The sequence below is a fragment of the Carassius carassius genome, chromosome 49 (assembly GCF_963082965.1).
Source record: "Carassius carassius chromosome 49, fCarCar2.1, whole genome shotgun sequence".
Lineage (NCBI taxonomy): Eukaryota > Metazoa > Chordata > Actinopteri > Cypriniformes > Cyprinidae > Carassius > Carassius carassius.
In genome coordinates, this window is record NC_081803.1 from 22,781,891 (window position 1) to 22,789,002 (window position 7,112).

Consider the following 7,112-nt stretch of genomic DNA (forward strand, 5'->3'; position numbering starts at 1 on the left):
TGCTTTTATTTAATCACAGTAGAAATACCAGAGTTATTATGATGATGTTTTCTAGTTTAATATCCAGAGTCAACCATAAATGAACTATCAAGTGGTTGTTTTTCTGAACAGGGAAACACAGTGGCTGTGATTGGTCCCAGGCAGCCTGACACTGACCAATAGCGTGAGTTGAAGGCGGGACTTTCTGTTTGACTGACCAGTGACAGACAGGGAGAGTGTTCGGGTTAGAAACTGAATGTCAGTTCAGTTCTGAATAGTTCACAGCAGTGATTTTTGGGTGTGAATATGACATCATATGGTTTTGTGTGTGTGTGTGTGTGTGTGTGTGTGTGGAGCCGCTCGTATTGACACTGCACACGTTCAGATGATGGAGCGCAGAAAGCTGCAGATCCTGACACACACACACACACAGGTGTGGTTTATCCAGGGTCCCTGCGGCCCTGTGTGTGTGTGATAGAAGGGCCCCGGCTCTCTGTGTGTCTAAACATGGTGTGGAAAGCTGCAGCGTCACGTGTTTGTTTAGAGACGACGCTCGCAGTCCTGATCTGTCACGAGCCATCGGTCAGGTTTCACTCACTTCACCAGTTAATCAGAGAGAATTACAGTCACACAAACATCTGTACTGTAGCTATAACTATTAGCAGAGTAGAGTATTGTCCTCCTGACCACAGATGACACTACATCTCAACAAAGTTATCGAATGGTTTGAGGATAAATTATCAACTATTATCGAAGAATTTGTTTGTGAGTAAATTCTTATTTTAGTATAATTTAGATACTATTTAAAATATATTATATATACTGTATATATACATATTTAGTTATAGTAAGTAAATAAAAAAAAGTATATAAAAAAAAAACAACATAATATATCAGCTTGTTTTTTTATATATTTTTTATTTTACATACAACACATTGTTTATATATATATATATATATATATATATATATATATATATATATATATATAATGCATGGTTTTAAATTAAATTTTAGTTTGAATTAATACTAAATAGCACTGTTTTGAGTTGTTGAGATTAATTATTTTGGGAAATTTATTTATGTATTTATTTATTGATTGATTGGTTTAGATTTTGCTCTGGAGGTTGGGAATTTTTTTTTCTTTTTTTACATTTTTATTATTATTATATTTTTTTTACTTTTTAAATTTTTTTTTTTAAGTTCCAGAAATGTAATATTTCTTTTATGGTTGCTTTTGATGTTTTATTTATTTATTAAGCTGCAGCTCTGCTTTTTAAATTGAGTTTAATATTAACATTAATTCTGTTCATTTAAAGTATTGTGATTATTACAGCCAGTCAGTTCTTCTGTTACTGTGGTAAATCTCATGCTGCTGTCCTGATTTTCATGGTTGGACTGTAAGTGTGTCCTGTTATGAAATCTTTTCACTGTCCTGAAATGTTCTCATGTCCTCAAACGATGGTTTTACTGCGATGCAAAGCAGATTTATTATCACTCGTTATGTTAGACACAAATAAACCGGTTAAATGACTCGTATTTCCCCCTGGAACTAAGGAAGAAGTTAGAAGAAAAGCACACCACTAACGTCAGCGTTTGATTCATGTGACTGTGAGGATTCATTCAACATGAGTTCGAAGGTCAAAGGTCAAAGCAGATTTATGCTGCAAATGTTGGCAGATTTGTGAATCGGTGGATCGTCAGTCTATCATGAAGTTGCGTGTACATTGGATTATTCAATATTAGATATATTTGAGATATTGCAGCATAGATGATGAGCTCAGAGAGCCGCTGATTGATGAAGCGTCTGACTCCTGTGTGAACTCGCTGAGGTCAGAGATCTGTGTGTGTGTGTATGAGTGTACGTATGTGTGTCTCTCTCTCTCTCTCTCTCTCTCTGTCTCTCAAATTCAAGTGAGCTTTATTGGCATGACTTGTACAGTATTGCCAAAGCATTGGCCGTTACATAGGGGAACCTGTCGTGGGCTTCCTCCGGTCAGAGGTGAAGTGGTGTCCCTGCAGTAGCTCTGTGGGGGGTCCATGATGTCGCTGCGGTGTGCTGGAGCTGCGGTTGAGTGCCATGTCCTTCAGGGTTTTGGCAAAGATGGGGACTGCCCTCCTGTGTACGACATGGTCGTACATGCTGCTGAGATTCAGTGTGGGGTGCTGAACCAGGTGTACGTTGGGCTTTAGGGCACAGTCTCTGGATTAGAGATCGACCGATATGGGTTTTTCTATAGCCGATGTTGATGTTTAGAGGTCAGGGTCAGCTGATGGCCGATCTGTGCTGCCGATTTTTAGGGCCGATATCTTGACGTTTTCCCCTTCATTTGCATGCTAAAATGAAACACTAATAATAAGTGGATGCACAACATTTCTAAACTTATCATCATTTATTAAACACTGACTTGAACCATCTCTCGAATCTTAATTTTGTGCACTGCATGGTATTAAAATAAAAAATGTACCCAAAGTTAACCAAACAAAATCAATAAACTGACCAAGTATTACATATATAAAACAGGTAATATATATATATATATATATATATATATATATATATATATATATATATATATATATATATAGTATATAATAAAAAGTCAATAATTTACATAAAAGTTTTAGAGCATTTATCAAGTAGAATTTTTCAAGTTTGTTGGAACATAAATGTAAACTTAAATATACATTTAAATAAATACAATTTTAGAAATAAAAATCTATTAAACTGAAAAATATAAAAAATGTAATATATAAAAAATAAATAATAATATTATTGAAACCGAAGATATTGATCCGAACGGATCACGGATCAATGATGATCCGTTGCACCACTACTATAGTGTGTCATTTGAAAACATTGCAGATGCGTTTTAAAATACAACAACGAGCACCACGAAACCATTTAAAGAGGCGCATTCAGCGGTCTTCCTTGACGGGAAACAGTCAACAAAGTAAAATGATCTCCAACGTATGGTGCGCTCTCTTCATTTTATCAAATGATCATAATCACATCTATTCATTTTACAGTCCTGCTACTAGCCTTTTATTCAGACTAAAACCCCTTTAATTCGGGTGAGAAAGCTTTTTTTCCAAGTGCCTTGTGCACATAATAATAATACCGCTGCAGACGCATTTTGCAGCATTAAAGTAATTAATTGACCGTTAATTTAACCGACGATTGATCATGGAAATTATCGAATATTGACATCCCTAAATACAAATGAGTTGGATGGAAACCTGGTTATTGTCTGCATCAAACCGTGCCTCCGAACAAATGTGATTCACCGCTCTGGGCAGCTCCAGGACAGCTGTCTCTCCGAGCACGGTGCTGTCTGTGAGCGGCGGAGTAACGTCAGAGACAGTTTACTTTGGTAACGTCACGCTGCAGTGTTTGTGAGAGCTGCCAACTTCTCCACCCCATTTACAGAGTGAGATTCTCTGACTACCTTTATCTCCCAGGACTGCTGTTGAATCTTCCAAAAGTTTTGGCTTGGGGTGCTTCACATGAGGCAGCAGCAGTGCACCAATAACACGGGGCTGCCCGCCGACGTGCCTGACTGATCAGCGCTACTAAACACGGATATCGGCCAATGCCGATATATTAAAAAATGACAAATATCGGCCCGATATATCAGTCGACCTCTACTCTGGATACTCTAGCATTTATAAATATATATATATATGTATTTTTTTAATTTAATTTAATTTAATTTAATTTAATTTAATTTAATTTAATTTAATTTAATTTTGTTTTCAATGGCCCTGGTTTTTGTAAAAAATAAAAAAAAATAAAAAAAAATAATAATTGGGGAAAGTAATTCATAAATTATGTATAATAAATAATCTAGTTTTGAATGAAAATAATATTGTTGTTTTTTATGTTAAATATATAAAAAAATGGCTCTGCATATGAATGATTCATAGTTTTGTTTTTTTTTAAATTTATTTGCTCTGTAAATGTGTTTATTATTCTTTTTTACTTTCTTGTAGTGTAAATGCACAGGACCCTGTGAAGATGAATGTTGATTCTGATGTAGCAGCAGCAGAAAGACTAAAGAAAGAGAAAAGTGAGAGATGATCTCCAGCGCTGCTGCGTTGTGTGTCTAAACTCTTGAGTTTATTAAGTGTAAGAGTCAGACGCAAACCTCCTGTTTCTGCTGATCTCAGCCAGTTATACACTTAGAAGTGTGTGTGTGTGTGTGTGTGTTTCTGTGTGTGTGTGTGTGTGTGTGTGTGTGCGTGAGACTGCGTGTGTTAGTCTGTGTGCTTGTGCGGATGTGTGTGTGTGTGTGTTAAAGTGTGTTTCTGTGTGTTTCTGTGTGTATGTGTGTGTGTTTCTGTGTGTGTGTGTGTGTGTGTGTGTGTGCTAAAGTGTGTTTCTGTGTTTGTGTGTGTTTCTGTTAGGGGTGCACCGAAATTTCGGCCGCCGAAAATTATTGGTTTCGGCCCGAAATAAAAAAAACAGCCGAAAACGTAGGCTAAACCGAAAATGAATGTCACCCGCCCCTCCCATCCGTGAGCAAGCGCTTAGGTTTCACTCACGGTCGAGCTGTTATCACGCGTCTGCCTATCAAAGATTAAGCATGTCAAAGGGCTGTCACAATCAAAAAAAGCTTGTCACAAAAGCTGCACAATCGATCGGACCAACCAACACAAGTTTCGAAAACAGGGAATCGATTTTAACGGCCTTCTCTAGGAGCGCGTCCAGCTCGTCACTATACGCTCGCAGCGAACGCGCGTCACACAGCAACTGCAGGTTCTGACACACACACACACACACACACACACACACACACACACACACACACAGCCTATTAGTGCATAATATCAATGTAGCCTTCAGTAATGTTTTTCATTGATGTTATGGCAGTCCACATTGCTGACTTGTGCGCGTCTCAAGCGCCCTCTTTACGTTCGCCCTAATGCCTGTTTAGTTGTCGGTGGATTTGCCTATATTTGGCGTTGAAAAACGGATCAACGCCAAATATAGGCAATTTACTAACGATTCATTGAACACTTTGCCTGTGTCTCAAAAATCGAACAGGATTTTTTTTCACAAAAGTGACAGCCCTATACGAGAGGACACCAAAGTTGCAATATGTAACATTTGTTCTGCAAAAATCTCCAAAATTGTTGATTTTTTTTGCACAATTTTTAAAAAACTATTTTATTTGATGGAACATAAAACTTGAAGAATAATTATTATTTATATTTATTGTAAAAAATATTTTATGTTTTGTTATGTAACTGTTAATAAAAGTTTGATTATTATATTGTGATTTTTCAATTCAGATCCATTAAATCCAAGCAATATATATATACGTTTTTAAAAGAAGCCATTTTCGGCTTCAGTTTCGGTTTTCGGCCAAGCGCATCCTAAAGTTTCGGTTTCGGCGCAGAATTTTCATTTCGGTGCATCACTAGTTTCTGTGTGTATGTGTGTGTGTGTGTGTGTTAATGTGTGTTTCTGTGTGTGTGTGTGTTTCTGTGTGTGTGTGTGTGTGTGTGTGTGTGTTTCTGTGTGTGTGTGTGTGTGTGTTTCTGTGTGTGTGTGTGTGTGTGTTTCTGTGTGTGTGTGTGTGTTTCTGTGTGTGTGTGTGTGTGTGTGTGTGTGTTTCTGTGTGTGTGTGTGTGTTTCTGTGTGTGTGTGTGTGTGTTTCTGTGTGTGTGTGTGTGTGTGTGTTTCTGTGTTGGTGTTTCTGTTTCTGTGTGTGTTTCTGTGTGTATGTGTGTGTGTGTTAATGTGTGTTTGTGTGTGTGTGTGTGTGTGTGTGTGTGTGTGTGTGTTTCTGTGTGTGTGTGTGTGTGTGTTTCTGTGTGTGTGTGTGTGTTTCTGTGTGTGTGTGTGTGTGTGTGTGTGTGTGTGTGTGTGTGTGTGTGTGTGTGTGTGTGTGTGTGATAGTCTCAGGTTTCTGTGTGACCTTGCTGGTTTGTCGTCAGAGATTGATGTTTTGTTTTTGATGAATGTTTTTATCAGCTTGAGAAATAATTGTATCTTTATATTGCTGAAGCACTTGTATGTTGTGCAGAACAACAGTAGGACAAAAAGGAAGAAATATGCATGAAGTGTCATTGCTTTGCCATAAAGAATAAAAATGAAGTTAGATATTAAAAAAATAATAAATTAAGGTAATTTTTTTTTTACAAAATAAAAAATAAAAATGTGTGTATTGATGTATTAAGTTAATCAAAGTAATTAATCAAAATTATAAATTAACTGTATAAATAAGGTGATATAATAACATTTATAACTACAGAAATCAATTTGATAAATGAATGTAAATATGGTGATAACAATAATGTGCAGCAGTAAATTTGATCTTAAAAGAAGCTAAAAATTAAAAATAAGAATGTATGAATAATAAGGTGATAACAATAACACAAGCGGCAATGAATTTGATATTAAAAAGTAAAAACTTAATTAAAAATAAAAATGTTTTCAAATAAATTTATAAACAAAACAAAATTTAAAAATAAAATAAAAACTGCACAAATAAAGTGATAAAAGCTTATCTGTCAAACGGTTTTGTTTTTGACGTTTATCAGCGTCATTGTTTTCAGATTCTTTTGAACATCTCGACTCTTCTTCAAGGTCAGACAGTTTTTGTCTTTGTGTTATTATCGTTCGTCTGAGATGGCAAATGTGTTTATGAGGAAAAGAAAACGAGAGTTAAATCTCGAAGAATGAACTGACGGAGCGGCATGATGATAGAAAGAAAGAGAAATACAGAAATACTAGGTCTGTAAAAATAAACAAATAAATGGCTAAATAAATCAAACTCATGCTGTCGCGATATGATGCACAGTGTATTATTTCTGATAAAGGGTCAGTCTTGAGCTTCATTTGTCGGTCTGTAGTTAAATGTGAATGTGATCGTGACTCTGATGAATCTTCAAAGCGTGAAAAAGCAAAGCATGCTCGGCCGGCGACAGGAGTCCGTCTCAGAGACTCGAGGGTATTTCTGATAATCCTGTCAAGGACGAGAGCATCTGCGGCTTTATCTTCTTGGCAGCTGTGATATCAGAGCGGTACGGACTGTTCTTCACACACACACACACACACACACACTATTAACACAAACAATCAGATCTTCACACCACACTCGTGTGTATTTAAGCCTGTTAAGCTG

General features: G+C 36.5%; 1 protein-coding gene across 2 annotated transcripts in view; it reads left to right on the forward strand.

The window, feature by feature from the left end:
• Nucleotides 1-7,112, forward strand: part of LOC132132952 (bone morphogenetic protein receptor type-1B-like) — a 72,265-nt gene that overhangs the window by 52,377 nt on the left and 12,776 nt on the right. The gene's annotated exons all lie outside the window — the stretch shown is intronic.